Raw genomic sequence first — 24,764 nt, forward strand, 5'->3', positions numbered from 1 at the left:
GTCGGGCTCTCGGCTCGGCGGGGAGCCTGCTTCCCCCTCTCTCTCTGCCTGCCTCTCTGCCTGCTTGTGATCTCTGTCTGTCAAATAAATAAATAAAATATTTTAAAAAATAAAAATAAAAAAATAAAGTAATAGAGATCAGACTTACCCTCCTACCTTCAACAACTAACAAAAAAGACAATGAATTTTAGACACTACAGAAAACAGGAACTACAGAACAGGGATCCATGAGAAAAGAGAAATAAATAAGGCAAACCTTACAACTGCCCCCAATTCACCATTTGAAAGGGAATTTCCAGAACACAGCACAGGAAAGGGGAACCCAAACAGAGCCCAGCAGTCTCACTGAGTTGAGGAGACAAAATTCAGAGTTCTAGGGAATCAAAACAGGACAAGAAGGGAGGACAGATCAACACAAAGAATGAGCTGTGGATATCTAAAAAGGCGGATCATTCCCCTTGAAATTCTGGCTGAGTTTATAAGTGTATGTGTGGAAGGAAGTGAAGTGATCAAAGCCAGGTTCAAATCACTGGAGAGGGGTAGGCAGCACAATCTCTGATACTCAAATAAGGCTGCAAATAGTTTGCATACTCACCAGAGTGAAAAAGACCTTCAAAAACATCCAGGGCATTGAAAGAGAATACTTTGATACTTAAATATTTTCAAGTAACTTAACTGTCTTCCAAAATAAACCCTGAAAAGATTTAAAGGAATAAAAAAAAATCCTAGCACATAATAACATAAAATCATAATGCCTAGCACGCAAACAAATTACCAGGGATGCAAATAAGGAGAAATATCAGTCAATAAAAACAGACCCAAGTCAAAGCATTCTTGAGAAAGGAAAACAAAGATGGAGGTATTACAAACCCAGATTTCAAGATCTATTACAAAGCTACAATAATCAAACCAGTATGGTATTGGCACAAAAACAGACACATAGATCAAAGAAACAAAATAGAGAACCCAGAAATAAAACCACACACTTATGGTCAATTAATCTAAAACAAAAAGAGCAAGATTATACAATGGAGAAAAAATGGTCTCCTCAGTACATGGTGCAGGGAAAACTAGACAGCTACATGCAAAAGAATGAAACTGGACCAGTTTCTTACACCATATACAAAAATGAACTCAAAATGGATTAAAGACCTAACTGTGAGACTTGAAACCATAAAACTCCTAGAAGAAAACACAGGCAGTAATCTCTCTGACATTAGCCTTAGCAACATTTTTCTAGATAGGTCTCTGCAGGAAGGGAACAGGAAATAAAAAATAAACTATTGAGACTACACCAAAATAAAAAGCTTTTGCACAATGAAGGAGACCATCAACAAAACAAAAAGGCAACCAACTGAATGGGAGAAGATATTTGCAAATGATGTATCTGATAAGGAGTTAATATCCAAAGTATATAAAGAACTTACAAAACTCAATGGCAAAAAAACCCCAAATAATCCAATTTAAAAATGGACAGAGATCCTAAATAGACATTTTTCCAGAGAATACATACAGATGGCCAACAGACACCTGAGAAGACATTCAAAATCACTAATTATTAGGGAAATGTAAATTAAAACCACAATGAGGAATCACTTTATACCCATCAGAATGGCTAGCATCAAAAAGATAAGAAATAACAAGTGTTAGCAAGGATGTGGAGAAAAAGGAATCCTCTAACACTAATGGTGTAATGCAATTTGGTACAGCCACTGTGGAAAACAGTATGGACAGTTCTCAAAAAACTAAAACTAGAAATACCATATGATCCAATAATTCCACCAGTAGGTATTTACCCAAAGAAAATGAAAACATTAATTCAAAAAGATATGTGCACCCCGTGTTTACTGAAGCATTACCTACAATAGCCAAGATATGGAAGCAAACTAAGTATCCAACAAGAGGTGAATGAATAAAGAAGAACTTATACAGATGGAATAATATGGAATGTGGAATATTACTCATCCATAAAAGAATGAGATCTTGTCAACAGTGACAACATGGATAGACCTTGAGAGTATTATGCTAAGTGAAATAAGTCAGAGAAAGGCTAATACCATATGATTTCACTTATATGTGGAATCTAAAAAAATAAAAAAACAAATTAAAAAAAATCAGATCCACAAAAACAAAGAACAAGCTAAGCTGCTGGTTGCCACAGGGGAGGGCAGTGGTGGGATGGGCAAAATGGATGAAGGGAGTGAGAGGTACAGGATTCTAGTAATGGAATTAATCATTCATGGAGATGAAAGGTTAAGCATAGGAAATATAGTCAACGGTATTGTAATAGCACTGCATGGTAACAGATGGGAGCTACATTTGTGATGAGCATAGTACAACTCTAGGTTTTCTTAGCACTATGTGGTACACACCGGAAACTAATGTAACACTGTGTATCAATTATACTTTAAGGAAAAGGAAGGAAAGAGGGAGGGACGAGGAACAGAAGGAAGCAGAGAAAGAAGAAAGGGAGAAAGAAAAAAGAAAGAAAGGGAGGGAGGGATAGATAGACAAAGAGAGGAAGGAAGGAAAGAAGGAAGGAAGGAGGGAGGGAAGGGAGGGAAAGGGAGCAGAAGGGAAGGAAGAAAGAAAAGGAAAGGAACTGAAAGGGGAAAGGAGGAAAAGAAAAAAGAAAAAAAAAGTAAAATCACGCCCAGAAAAGACACAGATGACAGAATTGATAGACAAGGAATTCTAGACATGAGAACTATATATCTGAGATTAAAAAACAAAAAAACCAACACTGTATAGGGTTAACACCAGATTAGCTACCACAGAAGAAGGAATTAGTGAACTTCAAGATAGAGGAAAAAACTACCCAAAATTAAACATACAGAGAAAAAGAAACCAAACCAACATAGTATCAGTTAGCTATGTGCTAAAATCAAAAAGCCTAACATACATGTAACTGGAGTCCCAGAAGGAAAGAACAGATTGTTTACACTTTTACTTTGTTGTCAGTTACTGTAACCATACTGTGTTATATAAAGTTTCTCTCCACTTTAAGTAGATATTTTAATTTCTAGATACACCTATTGGGCCCAGAAAAATTCCATGTTTGGGGAGAAAAAAATCTAAAGAGAAAATGTCTTAAATTTTTTTAAATCTTATGAAAACTATAAATATGCCTAACACCCCCTATTAAAGTGAAAGATCAGATGCTTTCAAAGTAATATGCTCTATTATGTAAATAGTATTTGGAATACATATTCTGTATTCCAACTATAGATTATAGTTAGGTACAGAGTGGCTATCTCATGCATCTCAAAACTCAAAACAATATATTTTTCACATAATAAACTCAATTCTGGTTTTAAACAAGCTGAGTTACAAAAATTATCAGAGACTACATAACAGGTAAGTTTTTCAAGACATCTAATAATATCAACATAAACAACAGAAATAAGAGTCAAGAACAGGATAAACCCCACGTGATTTTGTTTTTGTTTTACCCCACAGGTTTTAGCAAGACTCTCTCAAAAGAGTTATTAAAAAGTGATGAAGGGTGTGGACATTGGGGAGGGTATGTGCTATGGTGAGTGCTGTGAAGTGTGTAAACCTGGCAATTCACAGACCTGTACCTCTGGGGATAAAAATACATAATATGTTTATAAAAAAATAAAACAAATTAATAATTAAAAAAACATTTGCAACTAAAAAAAAAAAAATTTGATCAAGGGGCACCTGGGTGGCACAGTGGGTTAAAGCCTCTGCCTTCCGCTCAGGTAATGATCCTGGGGTCCTGGGATCAAGCCCCACATCGGGCTTTCTGTTCAGCAGGGAGCCTGCTTCCTCCTCTCTCTCTCTGCCTGCCTCTCTGTCTACTTGTGATCTCTGTTAAATAAAAAAATAAAATCTTAAAAAAAAAAAGTGATGAAGATTTTTGCATAACCCTACTTGCTGACAGCAAAATGAAAGGAACATTCAGTCACCACTTATACTTCGTTCAAATGTTCCTTCTAAACTTTTACAGGAGGTAAATTACACTTAAAGGAGCACGGAAGCTCTCTGGGTTCAGTAAATATATTCAAGAAGGTAAGAAACTTTATAAGTCAGTATGGTTACAAATACTGACAACAGGATAAAAGTGTAAACAACAACCTAGTTCTCTTTTCCCTGACTACCACACTAACAACTACAGAAGTACAGTGTTAACTTACATGTCCAGATTATAATGAAATTATTAAACAAGACCATTCCTTGGATAAAATCTTCTGTAACCATATCAACCAAACAAAGCATTATATCTACCATCTTCCCATTAAGACAAGGAAAATATCAATACAGGAAACAATGATCTCCATTGTAATTATTTTTAAGTATATTAATTTCCCTTATTAAAAATAGCAAAACTGAAGGGAAAAGAGATTAAGTAATCTAAGGTCCTATGATATGTTACAGTAGAAATGAGAATACATTAAAATCTCTTCTTGAGGGGCGCCTGGGTGGCTCAGTGGGTTAAGCCTCTGCCTTTGGCTCAGGTTATGATCCCAGGGTCCTGGGACGGGGCCCCACATTGGGCTCTCTGCTCAGCAGGGAGCCTGCTTCCTCCTCTCTCTCTGCCTGCCTCTCTGCCTCTTGTGATCTCTGTCAAATAAATAAATAAAATCTTTAAAAACAAAAAAAAAATCTCATCTTGATGTATATTAACACTTTATATTCATTTGTTTTAAAATCATTTATTGGGCGCCTGGGTGGCTCAGAGGGTTAAGCCTCTGCCTTCTGCTCAAGTCATGATCTTAGGGTCCTGAGATCGAGTTCCGCATCAGGTTCTCTGCTCAGCAGGGAGCCCGCTTCCCCCTCTTTCTCTGCCTGCCTCTCTGCCTACTTGTCATCTTTCTCTGTCAAATAAATAAATAAATAAATCTTTTAAAAAAAATCAAGAACATATAAAATAATAATCACAAAGAGAAAAATAATTATGTCTACCATAGTCAGAGAACATAAATATAGATCAAGAAATCTGCTTAAAAATCATGTGCTTAAAAGATGAAATTGTCTGGCATAACTAATATTCACATTATGTAAATAATTTAATTTCAATCTGTATTTTGAAGACTTTTTTTTTTTTAAGTAATGTCTACACCCAGCGAGGGGTTCAAACTCACAACACTGAGTTCGAGAGTCACATGCTCTACCAGCTGAGCCAGTCAGGTGTCCCTCAATCTGTATTTTAAATCTGCAATCAAAACTCACCAGATCTGGGGCGCCTGGGTGGCTCAGTGGGTTAAAGCCTCTGCCTTCGGCTCAGGTCATGATCCCAGAGTCCTGGGATCGAGCCCCACATCGGGCTCTCTGCTCGGCAGAGAGCCTGCTTCCTCCTCTCTCTCTGCCTGCCTCTCTGCCTACTTGTGATCTCTGTCCGTCAAATAAATAAATAAACAAAATCTTAAAAAAAAAAACTCACCAGATGTTAAGGAAGATAGAAACTTTTTTTAAGGATTTGTATTTGCTATTTTCTTAATATACATTATTTTATATTATTTTTTAAAGATTTATTTATTTACTTGAGAGAGTGCAAGCGTGGGAGAGAGCACCAAGGAAGGGGGAAAAGCTGACTCTTCAACTGAGCAGAGAGCCCAATGAAGGGCTCGATCCCAGAACCCTGGGCTCACAAACCGAGCCAAAGGCTAACATTTAACCAGTGAGCCACCTAGATGCCAAAGGCTAACATTTAACCAGTGAGCCACCTAGATGTCCTAGAAGATAGAAACTTTTGAGTGGTTATACTGTATGTGTTGTACATATGCTGAAACTTCAGCTCTAAAAACCCCAACTTTTTTGTATAGACTTAAAGGCTCTTGTATCAAATATGGAAGTCTGACATTTAATCTGAAAGCTCTGAGTACTTAGAAAATAAAAGCTATAAAAGCACTTTTGACACAAGGATTCTATCCACTAAAGCCTGGAGAAGGGGGTGTATACCACTTGCATCACTATCCTTTACAATATACTGGATAACAAAAAAGTTTAGTTTCAAAAATTTGTAAATACTGAAGATGTCCTGCAATACTGCTAATCAAGTAAACTGACAACCCTCCAGCTATATTTTGAGTATTTCTCAAAAACCTCAAAAAAGAGGAGAAAAAAAGAATACATGAGTAGAATATGTTTGAGTAACATATGCTCAAATTACTTTTTTAAAAGGATTTATTTATTTGAAGTTTTATTTAAGTAATCTCTACACCAAACGTGGGGTTCTACCTCATGACCCTGAGATCAAGAGTTGCACGTTTGTCCGACTGAGCCAGTCAGACACCTCATATGCTCAAATTCTAAAGCTGCTGGCCACATATCTATAAATTTATTTATTTATTTATTTATTTGGAGACAGAGCACAAGTGGGAGAGGGCCAGAGGGAGCGAGAGAAAGAGAATATTAGGCAGTCTCCATGCTCAGTGTGAAGCCTGACACAGAGCTGGATCTCACAACCCTGAATATCATGACCCAAGCTGAAATCAAGTGGGAAGCATAACCAACTGAGCCACCCAGGTGCCCCTAAATAATTTTTTTATAGGAGTTTTTTTTTTTTAAGTGGAGAAGAAGTAAGCTACATTCTCCATAAATTCTCAAAGGTTGTTTTTTTTTTTTTTTTTTTTTTTTTTTTTTTTTTTTAAAGATTTTATTTATTTATTTATTTGACAGACAGAGATCACAAGTAGGCAGAGAAGCAGGCAGAGAGAGAGGAAGGGAAGCAGGCCCCCTGCTGAGCAGAGAGCCTGATGTGGGACTCGATCCCAGGACCCTGAGATCATGACCTGAGCTGAAAGCAGCGGCTTAACCCACTGAGCCACCCAGGCGCCCGGTTGTTTTCTTTTGTGAATCAATTCAGCCCACACCAGTTCAATAATGGTCACTAAACATTTTCCCTTATATACAGCCTTTTTTTTTTAAGGCAAAAAACATTAACTCACAGAGTTTCTAAGGATTAGGAATCTAAGAGTGTCTTAGTGGTTCTAGGTCAAAGCCTCTCATGAGTGGCAGTCAAATTGTCATCTCTGTATATAACTTTTTAAAGTTATAAAACAAAGAATTAACTGCCCCTGCCAAAGTTAAATTTCATGGTCATGGTGAGCTCCATTATATTTGTTCACATTGAAGAACCAACAATCTATCACTAATTCTCTCATTTTAGTGCATTTTTTATGTAAAATACCTTCAAAATTGTCTAAATTACACAAACTTTACTTCTAACATTACATTTAAATATATCTGAAGTCCTACATAATTGAGTTCAATTTGCTAAAGCAAATGAGCCTAATCTTACGAAGATTTCCTGAGGCATTAAGATAATCAATATTTTAAATTTTTTTAAAATGTTATTTATTTATATGACAGAGAGAGGCACAGCAAGAGAGGGAACAAAAGTAGGGGGAGTGGTAGAGGGAGAAGCAGGTTCCCCACTGAGCAGGGAGCCCAGCGGGGCTGGATCTTCATGACCTGAGCCGAAGGTTCAGCATGCTTAACGACTGAGCTACCCAGGCATGCTTATAATCAGTATTTTTTAAAGTCAAAAAAGACACAAAATCTGAAGTCATATGCAATACAATAGAGTATGCACTAAATTATGCATTAACCATAATACAAGATAATGAGCGAGATATATTATTCTTAGCCCCCTACTGAAGATCAAGTTTGTTTGAATTTACTATTAGAAATTAAATTAAATAAGCTAGCGACTTTATGTGTCTAACACTGAAAAAGGAAAAAAACATTTCTTAACATCCTATCATAAAGGAAAAGTGCTAGAGAAACTTCCCTTCATAAGCATGCCTCAAACATCCCCTACAGTGCCTTGATAAAAATGTATCATACAGGAAAACATAAGCTTTTAAATTAGATTCCTTATGGTATCTTTTCAATTTGAATAAATTACAATATGCCACAGAAGTCCCTGGAGTTAATATTAATAGAGTTAATATTAATTTTTCAAGATTACTCCTAATACTAGTATTTATCATTATTACTACTTCTTTGTAAGAAATAATACATGGCGTCCAGCTCCCTAAATACTTTACAATCAATCTCCTATCTCCCCTTTCCCGGAAATAGAATGTTGACTCTATACCATTTAGCCAAAAGAAAACAGCAAACACATCTTTATGGTCTATTCTGGCAAATCAGTGTTTAGAAACCAATGCAACTGTTACTAATGGCTCAGAACCAAACACTGTAACAAAACACACTGAGTGGATCCTCCCTGTGTGTGTACATGCGCCCATTCATAATAACGTGATCCTCATGCATGCATTCAAAATCTCAGTTTCTACTGAATACCAGAACACCTCTACATAATACACAGCTTATAAGAAAACTGCCCTCTTTAATGTTCAAAGAAAGAACAATTTCTACAGCTAAGGATGAGAAGAGTTAATACCGGGATTGCTGCCACCTATCAACTTTAATTCAAAGCAAAGTACAACTCAATGTCATTTTTACCTCTAACGCTGCCACGCTGAAACAAAATTAACTTCCCTGTGCGATAAAGTATCCTGGCATCCCAATGGATTATTTTCTTCCCTGATTTGACATTACATATGTGTGGAGTCTTTTGTCCCTCCCACAGCATCCCAGAGTGTCAACAGCGTCTTAGTAAAGGCAAATGACGGGCAAATCCCTCAGGTCATTACTTCGCACCCTAAGTACCAAAAAGTCATGGCCTTCATGCCGTTACTACACAGGAACACTGCATAGTCCCATTACCCCTTCTATTATATTTGGGGAAGCGGGGTGCGAAAGAAGCGCTCCGTGTATCCGGAGAATGCTGTGTTCAGTCCTGGTACCAGAAGCAGCACGAATACAAGTAATATGTGGGTCACCCACAGAGAGAGAAACAGTGGAAGCTTCGTGACCCTCCAAGTTCAGTGAAGACACCAAAAGCTTCTCAGGAAACGGGGCACAAGCCTTCGGGGAAAGGAGCAGAAGCAGAAGGTCTCCGAGGTGGAGTGACTACATCTGGCACAAGCCCAGGGCGTGGGCAGCGACTGAGGAGTGTCTCGTACCCTTCCCCTCCGCACCAGGGTCGGTCACTCCGCGAGGGGTGCGGCCGAAGGAGGGGGTTAAGACTGGGAGAGGGCGGGGCCCGGGGCACCCCAGCGGCGCCTTGGGGGTTCTGGGGGGTGTGTCCTACCTGGGCCGTGGCGGACGCAGGGATTTCGGGCGGAGGGCTCGGATCCAGCTCAGGGCCAGGACCCGCAGGGATCAACCCTCAGCAAGCGGGACCGCCGCCGCCTGCCCATCCCCCGCCGCCGACTGCGGCGGGACCCGAGCGCGGCTTCGTGGGCCGGCCGGCTTGGTAGTCCCCTCGGGTACCGTCCGCGTTTACTGGCGGCGGCGGCGGCGGCTGCTGTTAATGCTGCTGCTGGCCACCCCCAGCCGCTGCTCTTGTGCCAGCCCCTGCTCCTCCTCCTGCCGCCGCCGCCGCCACCTCGTCCCCACCGCTCCCATCGCCGCTGCGGCGACTACTGCAGCGCCCGCTGACCCGACCCGACGTTATTCTCCCCCTTCGCAACCCAACACAGCCTAGCCCACCTGCCCTGCCAGTACGCACGCCCACCTCTCCGCCACAGGTGCTGATTGGAGAGCGCGTCCCGGGCCCTCCACGTCGGTTGGCTGATCCCATTGCCTATCACGAAGTGGGCGGAGAGTCAGGCAGGGAGCGTCTCCGCCCCCCACCGGAGAATTGCCGCTATCTTCAGGTTTGCCTGAGAGTGCGAGTTACCGGGAAAGGAACATCACAATGGCAGCGCGCATGTGCGCAGGAATTCTGGGCCTTGTAGTTCCAGCCGCAACCGCAACTGCCGGCGGGTCCAGAGTCGAGGTGTAGAGCTTCTGAGAATAGTGGCTGGCGCACAGTAGTGTCCTCCTAGCTCAGTAGTTAACTTGCTTATAGGGGCATGATTGTGATCCCAGGACTGGGCTTTTGGGAAGAAAATCGGAGATACGTTGTCACATGACGAATTTACACCCTGAGATGGTCACGAAGAAGGGCCCCAAATCGTGAGGCCCTACCATGCCTCCTCCTCAGAACCGGAGCTGCCAGGATCTGACAAATTGGCGCTGTCCCCAGAACCGCCTAACATAAAGCTAATCACAAGCCGGCACTAGGGAGAGGCCTAAAGGTATAAGGAGGAAAGGAGACGGAGACCTCCAGAAAAGAATACCAGCCTGGGGCCCGAAGTATTCTTACAGTTTTTGCAACCCATGAAGAATGAGATTACCTTCTGCTTTTCAAACACCATCAGCGAAGAGTTCAATGAGCATCCCCTGCGAGCACGGGCATGGGAATCTAAGCAAGAGAAGGCAGGAGTCCCTCGAAGACTTCCAAGGAAAAACGAGGAGAGCAGAGCAATGAGGTTGTGTTGGATAAGTTTGTATTAGGCATTCATTATGTCAAGTTCTTTGGTGAAGAGGAATCCTTAAGATTAAACCGCTCCCATCCACCACTTTACAGAAGAAAATCTCAAAGAGTTTTAACAACTTTCCAAGGCTATAAAACTAATGATTGACAGTACTAAAACTCAGGTCTCTCTTTTTTTTTTTTTTTTTTTTTTTAAGATTTTATTTATTCATCAGAGAGAGAGAGCACAGGCAGACAGAATGGCAGGCAAAGACAGAGGGAGAAGCAGGTTCCCCGCCAAGCAAGGAGCACGATGTGGGACTCGATCCCAAGACGCCGGGATCATGACCTGAGCCAAAGGCAGCCTCCCAACCAACTGAGCCACCCAGGCGTCCCTAAAACTCAGGTCTCTTAAACTTACTTCTGTGTCTATATGCTTTTTTTTTTTTTTTTTTTTTTTTGAACTTAATAATCAAAATGACGCCCAGGAGTCTGCCAAGGATTGAAAATATGCAATGACTTGTGAGCTTCGTTTTACTTTAAATCTTTTTCTTCACTGAAATGACATTCTGATTAAAGCTGATTAATTAAGAGTATGGAAAGGTTAAATATGAATCCTATATTCAGTCTCAGAACTGTTACAGAATCTGCTTCTTTTTTTTTTTTTTTAAAGATTTTATTTATTTATTTGACAGAGATCGCAAGTAGGAAGAGAGGCAGGCAGAGAAAGAGGAGGAGAGAGCCTGATGCAGGGCTCGATTCCAGTATCCTGGGATCATGACCCCAGCCAAAGGCAGTGGCTTTAACCCACTGAGCCACCCAGGTGCCTCAAGAATTTGTTTCTTCTTGCTCAGAAAATGCCACAGCTTCCCGACATTCTTTAAAAACAAACAGGGGCGCCTGGGTGGCTCAGTGGGTTAAAGCCTCTGCTTTCCGCTCAGGTCATGATCCCAGGGTCCTGGGATCGAGCCCCACATCGGGCTCTCTGCTCAGAAGGGAGCCTGTTTCCTCCTCTCTCTCTCTGCCTGCCTCTGCCTACTTGGGATCTGTCTGTCAAATAAATTAAAAAATCTTTAAAAACAAACAAACAAACAGCAGATACCTCGACTGTCTGTCATGTCTAGATCCTTGGGTGAAAAGCAGAACAAAGTGTACATTAAAGGCAATTGATGATGCAGCTCATCTTGTTCTGTTCAAACTTAAAGAAGATGCCAACTTGTCTCCTTTCCACTGATTAAAACCACAAGTTGTTTTTCCCATTACTTTGTCTCACAGAATATATTTCACTTCACAATATTGGCTGGGCGAGTAATTTTAATTGGGAAGGATTAGGGTTCCTGCAAATGCTTTCCTTTAAGATTAAAGAATCTTATGGGGGGAAAAAATCCAAATTCCCTGAAATTATATCTAGCGATATTTCAAATAACTACTCTCTGTTCAAAGAGAATATTTTTCACTCAGCAAATTCAATGTTCAAGCTACCCAGATATAATGTCTGTTATCATGGATAAGGTTTTTGTTTGTTTGTTTGTTTGTTTGTTTGGGGGGTTTTGTTTTGTTTTGTTTTGTTTTAGAGGGAAGAGAGCACTTGACAGCTGGAGGTGGGAGGGATGGGGAGGGACAGAGAGAGAGGAAGATAAAGAATTTTTTAAAGATTTTATTTATTTGACAGACGGAGATCACAAGTAGGCAGAGAGGCAGGCAGAGAGAGAGGGGAGGAAGCAGGCTCTCCAAGGAGCAGAGAGCCCAATGCGACCCTGGAATCATGACCTGAGCAGAAGGCAGAGGCTTTAACCCACTGAGCCACCCAGGCTCCCAAGAGAAAGAATCTTAAGCAGGCTCCACTCTCAGCACAGCAGAGGCCTGGGGGCAGAGGGGCTCCATCCTACACTCCTGAGATCATAACCTGAGCCAAAATCAAGAGTCTGTCGCTTAACTGACTGAGTGACCCAGGCATCCTGGTAAGGATTTTGATTAATGTATTCACAGAATTACTATTTTATTTATTTTTAAATGAATCAGTAGATACACCTGGATTCTCCAAATATGGACAGATGATTATTCTTCTGATTGTTATTTTATAACCAACTCCATTTGCAAATCCATGAAGGGTTAAGATAAATAGAAGAATATATGAGAAAGAAAACCACTAGCTGCATATAAAGAATGAATTTTTATTTTATTTTATTTTAAAGATTTTATTTATTTATTTGACAGAGAGAAATTACAAGTACACTGAGAGGCAGGCAGAGAGAGAGAGAGAAGGAAGCAGGCTCCCTGCTGAGCAGAGAGCCCGATGCAGGACTCGATCCCAGGACCCTGAGATCATGACCTGAGCCGAAGGCAGCGGCTTAACCCACTGAGCCACCCAGGCGCCCCAAGAATGAATTTTTATTTTAATGCAGTGCAGGGAAGTGTTCTATGATGAGGATCTTGAGAATAGGGCAACAGTGTATCTCAGAGTAAGAAGTGTAAGATTGAATATACAGTGGAAGTTAATGCCACAGGAGTGGGAAGCCTAGGATAAGGGGCTTCTCAAGGAAAACAGCTTCCCAGGTCTCCCTTTTTTCTCTGATCTTTTCCATTTAAGAAGTATTGGGCTGTCCCAAGAGGTATTTGTTCATTTAAGATAAATGGCAAAGTAATGTATTATTCAAGAGCTAGCACTGGATTTCTGGAATGCCTTTTGAGATCGATTGATTTATTATGAGCTGTTTTGTTTTTTTTTTTTTAAACAAATATGGTAGCAAGTCTCCACAGCAAGCCCGCAATGATCTCTACCTCCTGGTATCTTCACCCTTGTGGAGTCCCTCCATACTGAATTGGGCCAACCTGTGTAACTAACAGGCTTTTTCAGAAATTATGATTTGTAAATTCCAAGACTAGGTCATTAAAGACTTTGTAGCTTCTGCTTTATGCTCTCGTGGATCACTTACTTACAAGGAAGCCATTTGCCATAGTAGCAGAATGCTTAAGCAGTCGGCCCTTAAAAGTGGCCACCTGGCAAGGAATGGCATTACATAGATAATCAACACCAGACTGTCAACCATGTTAATGAACCGTTCCTGAAAACAGATCCTCCACCCCTTCAGATGACTACAGGCCCAGCTGGCATCTTGACTGCCACCTTGTGAGCTACCCCAGTCCAGAACCACCTAGTAAGCCATTCCCAAAATCTAGACCCACAGAAACTATGTAATATGATAAATGTTTATTGTTACTTTAAGCACTCAGTTTTGGGGGACAATTTGTCATGCAATAATTGATAACTAATACAGTAAGATTTATGAAAATAATAGAATGAGAAATGGTTTAAGTCTAGGGATATCTGCCATATCTGCCCTGGGTACTTGAGTCTGAAAGAATGAGACTGTCATCCTAGGACCAGTCTTAGCATATTCAAAGATAATGAGCAAATTTCAGATTTATACTGATTCCCCACCCAGAACATAATGTCCCTTTCAACCAGCTTCTTTTCTCCCAATGCAGAATAAATAACATATTTGAGAACATTTTTTCTTTCTCCTTTTTTCCATTTGTGGCCTCTTCTACCCATCTTTAGATACCCATTGATTTACCACGTTCTAAATTTCCCTTAATCTAAACAGGAAACAATCTAGATGGGTTATTTGTATCATTATCAAAAGGACTGCAGGGGACAGGATGCCTGGGTGGCTCAGTTGGTTAAGTGCTCAGGTCATGATCCCAGGGTCCTGGGATAGAGCCCCACATCATGCTCCTTGTTCAGTGGGATGCCTGCTTCTCTCTCTGCCTGCTTCTCCCCCTAGCTGTGCTCTCTCTTTCTGACAAAGAAAATCTTTGAAGTAAAAAAGGACAACAGAGGTGAGTGCATGGCTCAGTCGGTTGAGCGACAGACTGTTGATTTCAAGTCCAGTCATGATGTCAGAGTTGTGATCTCAGGGTCCTGAGATTGAATCCCACATCCTGTGTCCAGCTCGGTGCTCACTGGGGAGTCTGCTTATCCGTATCCCTTCCTACCCTTCTAACCAACCCCTGATTCAAATAAATAAATAAAATCGTTAAAAAAAAAAAAAAAAGACAACACCACAAACACCATAGTATTAACCAGTGTGCAAGTAAAGGAAAAAAGAGACCCCTTTTCCCTTTGGCTTTCCATCTCTCCCTTCAGAAACAAATCTCATCTTGTATACTTGATACCAGTACAGTGTCAGTATGTCAATAACAACAACAAATCTCAAAAACAACAACAAATCTCGGAATCATATATTTTAAATGGGTGGATTGTGTGGTATGCGAATTATACCTCAATAACTCTGTTTCTGCATAGTCCTTTGAAACACGAACAAGAGTGGTCTGGTGCTCAAGTGATTCCACAAACCAGGAAACAGCCCCATGTTTTAAATTTTTCATCAGTCTTATGAGTTTCTGTTTGAATCTTGCTTGACCCACTAAGTGAAAAATTTTAGAGCCTATTTATGCCAACTACTCTGCTAGGTACTGGGGAAACAAACATGAATAAACTGAGGGCTCGTTTCAACACACATGTAAACCCTACAACAATGCATTCTAACAACTTCTATGAAAGAGGCATATTCTGTAGCACACATAAATGCTCTAGAACAGGAGTCAGTAAACCATAGCCTACAGGCTGGTCAGATACCTGGGGTCCTCTGAGAGCTTGGCGTCTTGAAGCCAGTGTCAGCTGCGTTCTCATTTTGACAGAGATTCTTAATACCAAATGTATTAACTACGTCAAGTATTTGTGTTTTTGAAAACTGCAATCCTTATTTTGTTGTGAGAGGATTGATTTATTTTGATATTTTTTTAAATTTCAAAAATAAGAGAAATCTGGAAATAAGGGAAGGTATTATCAATTTTGAGTGTTTGAATCGATTATCTTTTTTTAAAAAACAGATTTATTGGGGCGCCTGGGTGGCTCAGTGGATTAAAGCTTCTGCCTTTGGCTCAAGTCATAATCCCAGGGTCCTAGGATCGAGCCCCGCATCAGGCTCTCTGCTCAGCAGGGAGCCTGCTTCCCTTCCTCTCTCTCTCTGCTTGCCTCTCTACCTACTTGTGATCTCTGTCAAATAAATAAATAAAATCTAAAAAAAAAAAAAAAGATTTATTTATTAGAGAGAGCAAGTGAGTGGGGGAAGGGACAGAGAGAGAGAATACCCAGGCAGACTCCTGCTGTGACCACAGAGCCCATTCAGGGCTTGGATTCCACGACCCATGAGATCAGGATGTGAGCGGATACCAAGAGTCCAACACTCAACCAACTGAGCCACCCAGGCACCCCTGTATCTATTATCTTTTAACATATTGAATATCAATTTGTGTTTGATGATGATTAAAATAGAGCATAATATCAGAGAAGATGAACACTGATTAGAACTAGTAAAATTAGAAAAGAAACTAAATGTTTGCATTTACAAAATACTGTTTTTTCTTGATGTACTTCCTGTTTATGCCTAACTTTTATGAAATATGAAACAATATACCATTGAATGGTAACAGTTAATGTTTTCCAAGTTTTATTCCCTTGGAACAGTTAGTTCTATACATATTTGCTCAGCCTTCTAGGTTTCTTCTTTGTTGCAGTCATTAACACAGCATGGCTGTATACTTAAAATTTTCAAATGTGAAAGTGGTGAAGTAATGTTGTTATTCCCAATGTGTGGCTTTGACAGTCTGCAAAAAGTTCAGTGATTTTCAGTCTGGTCCAGAGATAAGTTTCTGGAAACACTGGGCAAATTTCTCTGATTTTCAGGCTCCGCGGCCAGAAGACTGACTGGCCGGGGGTACTAATAGCGCACCCTAGTGACTATAGTGTTCCACTGCCACCTGTATCGAAATGTCAAATGGTCTTTTTTTTTTTTTTTTTTTTTTTTAAGATTTTATTTATTTATTTTAATAGTGCAGAGGAGAGGGAGAGGCACCTTCCCTGCTTAGCACGGAGCCCAATGCAGGACTAGATCCCTGGAACCTGGACCTGAGCCAAAGGCAGTTGCTTAACTGACTGAGCCACCCAGGTGCCCTGAATGGTCTCTTTTCCTATCTTACTGATCAAATCAGACTATCCAGTGGATGAGGATTTTTACAATTTTTAGAAACCTGTTGATGATGGTGACAAAGATTATCTTAAAAAACGTTTTTCTGGGGGCGCCTGGGTGGCTCAGTGGGTTAAAGCCTCTGCCTTCAGCTCAGGTCATGATCCCAGGGTTCTGGGATCAGGCCCACATTTGGCTCTCTGCTCAGCAGGGAGCCTAGTTTCCCCCACCCTCTCTGCCTGCCTCTCTGCCTACTTGTGATCTCTCTTTCTTTCAAATAAATAAATAAAATCTTTAAAAAAATATTTTTCTGGTAGTGATATTTGGACATTGTATGTTCTGCAAAATAAAATATATTTGGAGATGTCAAATAAAATTTCCAAAAATTTATTGGCTATCTATAAAAAGGATACTATTGTATGATCTCTTATGGAGAATTAAAAAAATAATGGGGTGCCTGGGTGGCTCAGTGGGTTGAAGCCTCTGTCTTCGGCTCAGGTCACAATCCCAGAGTCCTGGGATCTAGCCCCACATCGGACTCTCTGCTCCGCCGGGAGCCTGCTTCCCCTTCTCTCTGCCTGCCTCTCTTCCTAACTGTGATCTCTGTCTGTCAAATAAATAAATAAAATCTTTAAAAATATATATTAGACGTAGTTCCTATATAGACCATTTTGAATTGTAGTTTTTGTACATGTATCCTATTTTTTTCTATAAGTATAGAGGAGTCATTTCTTATACTGCATATTTTCCATACATTCTTTACTCCATATTTATTAAATATGCTCAGTATTTTTTAAAATTTTTTAAAAGATTATTTATTTGAGAGAGAGCAAGTGCGTGGGGCAAAGGGGAGAGAGAGAGAATCCTCAAGCAGGATTCTCCCCACTGAATAAGCAATGAGCCCTTCACAGGGTTTGATCCTGGAGTCCTGAGATCTTGACCTGAGCCGAAATCAAAAGTTGGACACTTAACTGACTGAGACACCCAGGAGTCCCACACTCAGTATTTTTAAATGAATGAATGTAATGCAAAAAGTTAAATATAATACAAAATAATACAAAAATACAAGGGCCCTCATACTTTGTATTAACTCCCAAACAAGTGCTATCAACACCTCTGGGTTTGCCTTTTTCTATATCTTTAGTATGAAGATGATGACACATTGTTTTTTGATTTTCTTTAATTCTTACCCAGAAACATGCTCAAACAAAGGGTGATTATTAAAAAACAAACAACGAGGAAAAAAATCCCCCAGTTTGGAAGTCACAGAAGAGAGAGAAAAGAGAAAAATCCTACTAAATTTATTTTGGAAGTAGTAACAGCAGGGGCACCTGAGTGGCTCAGTTGGTTAGGCATCTGCCTTTACCTCAAGTCATGATCCCCGTGTCCTGGAATGGAGCCCTCACTTCAGGCTCCCTGCTCAGCAGGGAGTGTGCTTCTCCCTCTCCCTCTTCCTCTGTGCTCTCTCTCACTCTCAAATAAATAAATAATTAAAGTCTTAAAAAGGAGAAGGGGGGGAGCGGAGGGAAAGGAGGAAGAGGAGAAGAAGAAGAGGAAGTAATAACAACAGTATAGAGCCAGAAACTGGACCTTGTAGGTTCCTGGGCCAGCCTGTATTTATATACAGCATTCAGGTAGAGTCCCTGCCTAGTCTCAGCACCACATCCCACCACTGTGTGTCTATAAGCTTGCTCGGGTTAATTCAGAGTTGCAAGGAACTGGGGGTGGGGGTGTCTGGATTCAGTTAAGGATGAGCTCTAGCCTACCCTCCTGCAGAAAGATGTCATCCTTAAGCCCTTTTTTTTTTTTTTTTTTAGTAAATTGAAGCTTCATTTTACTTGCTCACACAGATTTTTAAGAAATCCATTGCTGAAAAAATAAAAATTTGCAAACTTTCATTCTAGTTGACTGGAATGGGGAGTTTGGAAGTAGAATAGGGGGTTTGGAAAAAGATTTCACAAACACGTTAGTGAGCCGTTTTGGAAATGGACCCTCTGGTAGATGTCTACATAGGATCTAGTGGGGATGTGAACTTAGGAATTGCTCAATTCTACCCAGGGTTGAGGGGAATGTGTTAGTTTTCTATGCTGATACAAAAAATTACAAGAAACACAGTGGCTTAACAACATAAATTTATTATTTTAGAGTTCTGTAGATCAGAAGTCCAAAATAGGTCTCCCTGGGCTCAAATCAAGGTGTCATCAGGCCTCAGTTCCTTCTTCTGAGGCTCAAGAGGAAGATCAGATCCCTTGTTTTTTTCAACTTCTAAAGGCTGCCCACAATCCATGGCTCTTGATCCTCTTCATCCATTTTCAAGATCAATGCCACCAGTAGGCAAAGTCCTCATGGCACATCCCTTTGGCCCACTCTTCTATCTCCCTTTTCCACTTTTAAGGACTCATGTGATTAGACTGAGCCCACCTGGATAATCCAAGCTAATCTCCCCATCTCAAGGTCCACAATTTCAATCACATCTGCAAAGACCCTTTTACCATGTAAGGTATCATATTTGTGCATTCCTGGATAGTACATGAACAACCTGTGAAGGGAAGGGGACATTTTTCTGCCTACCACAAGGACAGTTAAGAAATGCTTCCTGAGGGTCGCCTGGGTGGCTCAGTGGGTTAAGCCACTGCCTTCGGCTCAGGTCATGATCTCAGGGTCCTGGGATCGAGCCCCGCTTTGGGCTCTCTGCTCAGCAGGGAGCCTGCTTCCCTTTCTCTCTCTCTCTGCCTCTCCATCTACTTGTGATTTCTCTCTGTCAAATAAATAAATAAAAATCTTTAAAAAAAAAAAAAAAAAGAAAGAAAGAAATGCTTCCTGGGAAGAGTAACACTTTTCACTCTCAAATTTTCTTACAACCTTTAATTTGCATTCATTATATTATTCATTGATATAGTCCTGCTTTTGTCCTTTCTGCTTCAGTCATCTAATTTTACCTTAGAAGTTCAGGATTCCTGGGGCGCCTGGGTGGCTCAGTGGGTTAAAGCCTCTGCTTTCGGCTCAGGTCATGATCCCAGGGTCCTGGGATCGAGCCCCGCATCGGGCTTCCTGCTCCACAGAGGAGCCTACTTTCCTTCCTCTCTCTCTCTCTGCCTGCCTCTCTGCCTACTTGTGATCTTTGTCTGTCAAATAAATTAAAAAAAAAAAAAGTTCAGGATTCCTTCAAGAATTGGCTATAATTCTCTATGGTTTGTTTCATATCTTCTAAGAATTATAACCAAAAACTTGAAAAATTCAAACCAGCTTCATGTTGATACTCTTCTGGGTTGCTTTGATTTAGTGCCATAATAAACAGTATGGATAGTAACTGTCTATACTGTATACTATGGACAATACATATATGCATAGTAACTGGCCTTTTCCACATTATAAAGTCCCATTCAGCTGGAGTAAACTTCTTAACCTTTGCACATGGCCTAGCCCAGAGTCATGCACACACAAGAAGTAAGAATTTACAAGAAGCCAGGATTAAACAAATATACCTTTATTTATTTATTTTTAAAATATTTTTTTAAAGATTTTGTTTTATTTATTTGACAGACACAGTGTGAGAGGAAACACAAGCAGGGGGCAGTGGGAGAGGGAGAAGCAGGCTTCCCAGCAGCGTAGGTAGCCTGATGCGGGGCTGGATCCTGGGACTTTGGGATCATGACCTGAGTCAAAGGCAGATGCTTAACAACTGAGCCACCCAGGCACCCCAAACAAATATACCTTAAAACTATTGTACACCAACTCCCCCAAGTGTGAAGCCCTCGTAGACCATAAAACTGAGCTTCAAATAATATTAGCTGCCGTTCAACCCACAGTTTCAGGTTCTCTCTCTGTCTTTTTAAAAAATTTTTATATATTTGACAGAGAGCAAGTACAAGCAGTGGGAGCAGTAGGCAGAGGGAGAGGGAGAAGCAGGATGCCCAGGTGAGCTGGGAGCCCAACTCAGGGCTCGATCCCAGGACCCTGGGATTATGACCTGAGCCGAAGGCAGAGGCCCAACCAACTGAGCCACCCGGGGGCCCCTTCTCTCTTTCTTTTGTCATTTGATCTTGTCCCTAATTAGAATCAACTTCTCTCATGGATGAAATCTACAAGGAAGAGCATACAGAGCCAGCAGGCAAGAGGGCAAGATTGGAACCTGGAGAAAAGCTAATATTTAAAAGGAAGATGGTGGGACAAAAATCCAGGAGAGGCCACTGGTTGAGGTAACCTAACCTGCCTGAGCTGAAGGCTCAGCTTTCCACGTCCCTTGCTTCACAGTGCTTATGCCTGCCTTAAGACTTCTCTTGGAAGGATCTTACAAAGGCTTATTTTCAGCTGCCTCCACCCTATTCTCTCCTGACCCAAAAAAAAAAAAAAAATGCTCATCCACTCTGACTAAAAATATCAGAAGCAGGATTTGGCAGACCATCCTTTTTCCTCCTGATTTTGTTGTTTGGTGTACTTATTTGTTTAATGGAAAATAGATTCACATGGTTCAACATTGGAAAAGTACTGAAACAGTATATTTGAAGAGTGAGCTGCTTTCCCATGCATGATTCCTGGCCACTCAGTGTACTTACTCCAATTACTGGTATCGTGTGTAGCTTTCTTACCCATCTGCAAACAAATACAGATATCAGTTCTTTTTCTTTAGACAAATAGCAACCAGCACTTTATGCCCTCTTCTACAACTTTCTTTTTTCATTAATATTTTCTTAGAGTAAAAAAAAAAAAAAAAAAAAAAATTTTCTTAGAGTTTCTTCAATATTAGTGCATAAAAATCTGCCTCATTATTTTTGACAATTGTATAATATTTATTTGGAAATAAGATTCTAAAATAGACTATTCTTTGGAGTAGTTTTAGATTTACAGGAAAATTGCAAAGGTACTACAGAGAGTTTTCATGTGTCCTCTCATCCAGGTTTCCCTATTATTAACAGCTCATGTTTGTATGGCACCTCTGCTCAATTAATGAAATACTGATTCATTATTGTTAACTGAAATTCATAGTTTATTCAGATTTCCTTAGTTCTTACCTTTTTTTTTTTTTTTCTGTTCTAGGATCCCATTCAGGGTACCACATTCCATTTACATGTCATTTCTTTAGGGTTTCCTTGGCTGTGTCAGCCTTGGTTTTGACGGTTTTGACAGTTTTGAGGAGTACTGGCCAAGTTTTTGAGGGATGCCCCTCTTTTGGAATTGGTTTGTTTTTCTTGTTATTAAAGGTTTGGGGGACGAAAGGCATATAAATTGCCATTTTATCACATCATATCCAAGATACCTACTAGCAGCACGATATCCCTACTGATATTGACCTTGATCACCTGGCTGAACTAGGATTTATCAGTTTTCTCCACTGTAAAGTTATTCTTTTTTCTTCTTTTTATACTGTATTCTTTGGAAGGAAGTCACTATAGCTCATATTTAAGGAGTAGAGATGAAATGGGAAAGTTTAATTACCTTTTAAAGTTATTCTTTTTTCAAAGATTTACTTATTTATTTATTTGAGAGAAAGAGAGAGAGCATGAGCAGGAGGGGCAGAGGAAGAGAAAAACTTAAGCAGACTCCAAAATGAGCGCAGAGCCTGATGTGGGGCTCAATCTCACGACCTTGAGATCATGATCTGAGCTGAAACCAAGACTTGGATGTCGAACTGACATGCCACCCAGGCACACCATGTTAAAGTTCTTCTTACAGGGGCGCCTGTGGGTTAAAGCCTCTGCCTTCGGCTCAGGTCTTGATCCCAGGCTCCTGGGATGGAGCCCCGCATCGGGTTCTCTGCTCAGCAGGGAGCCTGCTTCCTCCTCTGTCTTTCTGCCTGCCTCTCTGCCTACTTGTGATCTATCAAATAAATAAATAAAATCTTTTAAAAAAAAGTTCTTCTTACAAACTGGCTAAAAGTCAGAGCATAGCTCGTTGCAAAGGAAGGGAAGAAGCCCCCCCCCGCCAAAATAAGCTGGAGCCATGTTTTAGAGGCTCTTGAGTTTCATGAGCCACTGAAGATTTTTAGGTTACTACTGAGTAGCCATTGTAACAACCAGAGATATTACCAGATCTGTGCTTAGGAAGATTAAATTTGTGATGATATGCAGAATTAATTCAAGAAAGTAAGAAACTAGAGAAAGAAGACCAACCAAGAGGTCCTTGCAACTGTTTTGGCAATGATGGAAGAAGGACCTGAAATGGGGAGGTGAGAGTACAGAGCAGAGAATAATCAGAAGAAACAATTGATGAGACTTGGCCAGTTTGCCAAGCCATTTCCTGTGGAAGAAAGAGTCAAAGATAATTTAGATGTCAAAACTGCATGAATTGGACAATAGTGGTACTTTTAGCAGAAGTGAAAAATCAGGAAGAAGAATTGGTTTGGGGCTGAGGATGGGTTTGATTTTTAGACTCTCAGCTCGAAGGTCCAGCAGCACTACCAGGTAAAAAGTTGGAAATGCAGGGCTGATGTCAGGAATGGACACATAAATTTGAAAATTTTTCATCTAGAGATAAAATCAGAGCTCTAAACCTTGAGGCATCCACTAAGGCGATGAGACAAGGGTAGGGTTTGGGGCAAAAGGAAGGAAGACCAACAGAAAAGGCGGGGAATTGTAGAAGGAGGCAGTCCTTGGGCTGTTGAGGCCTTGGGTGAGCTCAGTGAGTTACTCTCCCCAAAAGTCATCTGCTCTCATCTTTTTGCATAATTCATTCAAATGTTCTGCTTTTGTCACCTCTCCTACTGAGGTCTTCTGTTGTTGTTTTCTAAGTTAGTGTGAACTTACTATTTTACTATCATCCAGAGGTAGTTTACTTTCCAGTGCATCTGTATTGCTTACCAAGGGCCACATCAACTATGACTACAATTTATTTATTTATTTGACAGGCAGAGATCACAAGTAGGCAAAGAGGCAGGCGGAGAGAGAGAAGGAAGCAGGCTCCCTGCTAAGCAGAGAGCCTGATGTGGGGCTCAATCTCAGGACCCTGGGATCATGACCCAAGCAGAAGGCAGAGGGTTAACCCACTGAGCCACCCAGGGGCCTCTTAACTACAATTTAATCAGTTCTGGAAGCTGGCATCAACAACTTGTGACCTGCCTTGATTGAGGCTTGTTTATAAGAAAGGAAGTTTTAGGGGCACCTGGGTGGCTCAGTCAGTTAAGCAACTGTCTTTGGCTCAGGTCATGATCCCAGGGTCCTGGGATGGAGCCCAGCAGCAGGCTCCCTGCTCAGCGGGAAGACTGCTGCTCCCACTCCCTCTACCTGCTGCTCTGCCTGCTTGTGCTCTCTCTGTGTCAAATAAATAAATAAAAATTCTTAAAAAAAAAAACCAAACAAACAGAAGAAAAAGGAAAAAAGTTTTAGTAACTGATCTTGCATTCATTGAATTGCATTATTTTCATTTCATATTTCACATTGAACCCAATAGTTTCATTTGTTTCAAGTTCTTTTTGTTAACAGTTTGATAACATTTGTTAAGATGTTCTTTTTAGTACCTTCTGGAGATGAATTTCCCCTAAAGGAAATGTCTGTCCTCAGAATGGCTTGAAATATGTGCACATTTTTATTGATTGGTTTACTGAAATCACACTTGATGTGGACTAAGTGGAGCCAGACATATTTTATTTTCTAAAAATCAATTCTTCTCCACTCCAATTGCCACTTTCCTAGCTTAGGTCACCCTCTTCTCATCTACATTAGTTCAGGAGCCTTTTAACTGGCCTTCCCTTGTGTCTTTATTTTTTCCACATTATAGCCAGAGAGCTTTAGCTAAACATGAATTTGACCACATTATTCATCTCTGAGAAAATACTAGTGGTTCCTCATTGTCCTCAGCATCTCTTAAAAAACTCTTCTTTTTTTTTTTTTTTTTTTTTTTTTAAAGATTTTATTTATTTATTTGACAGAGAGAAATCACAAGTAGATGGAGAGGCAGGCAGAGAGAGAGAGGGAAGCAGGCTCTCCACTGAGCAGAGAGCCCGATGCGGGACTCGATCCCAGGACCCTGAGATCATGACCTGAGCCGAAGGCAGAGGCTTTAACCCACTGAGCCACCCAGGCGTCCCTTAAAAAACTCTTCTTGATCATTTTCCACTCTTGCTATTAAGCTACCACACTCTACACTCCAGCCCATCCAGTGAGAGAAGAGGAGGAATAAGACATAAATCCTGGAAGGTAAGAGAAAAAAAAGATACTTATCTTTCATATAGTAACTCTCAAAAGCATCTTAAAAAAGGATTACAATTAATGAGACAGTGAGCTACCATTACACACCCACCAGAATGTCTACAATTGAAAAGACAGACAATACCAAGTGTTACAAGAATATGGGGCAAAAGGAACTTTGGGACAATGTTTGACAATTTCTTCAAAGGTTAAATAAACATGGATCAGTCCACACACGCACGCACACATATATTTCATTACATATCTCAT

The 24,764-nt window shown here is 40.6% G+C and overlaps 1 protein-coding gene across 1 annotated transcript in view; it reads right to left on the bottom strand.

Annotated features, from left to right (window-relative positions):
• The window catches only part of TTBK2 (tau tubulin kinase 2), a 164,890-nt gene extending 155,356 nt beyond the window's left edge, over positions 1-9,534 (bottom strand). The window contains exon 1 of the mRNA XM_059181301.1: positions 9,131-9,534. The gene's annotated coding sequence lies outside the window, so the exon portion shown is untranslated. The remainder of the gene's footprint in view (positions 1-9,130) is intronic.
• Between the last annotated feature and the right edge of the window lie 15,230 nt (positions 9,535-24,764).

This window comes from Mustela lutreola, chromosome 7, assembly GCF_030435805.1.
Source record: "Mustela lutreola isolate mMusLut2 chromosome 7, mMusLut2.pri, whole genome shotgun sequence".
In the NCBI taxonomy this organism is placed as follows: Eukaryota; Metazoa; Chordata; class Mammalia; order Carnivora; family Mustelidae; genus Mustela; species Mustela lutreola.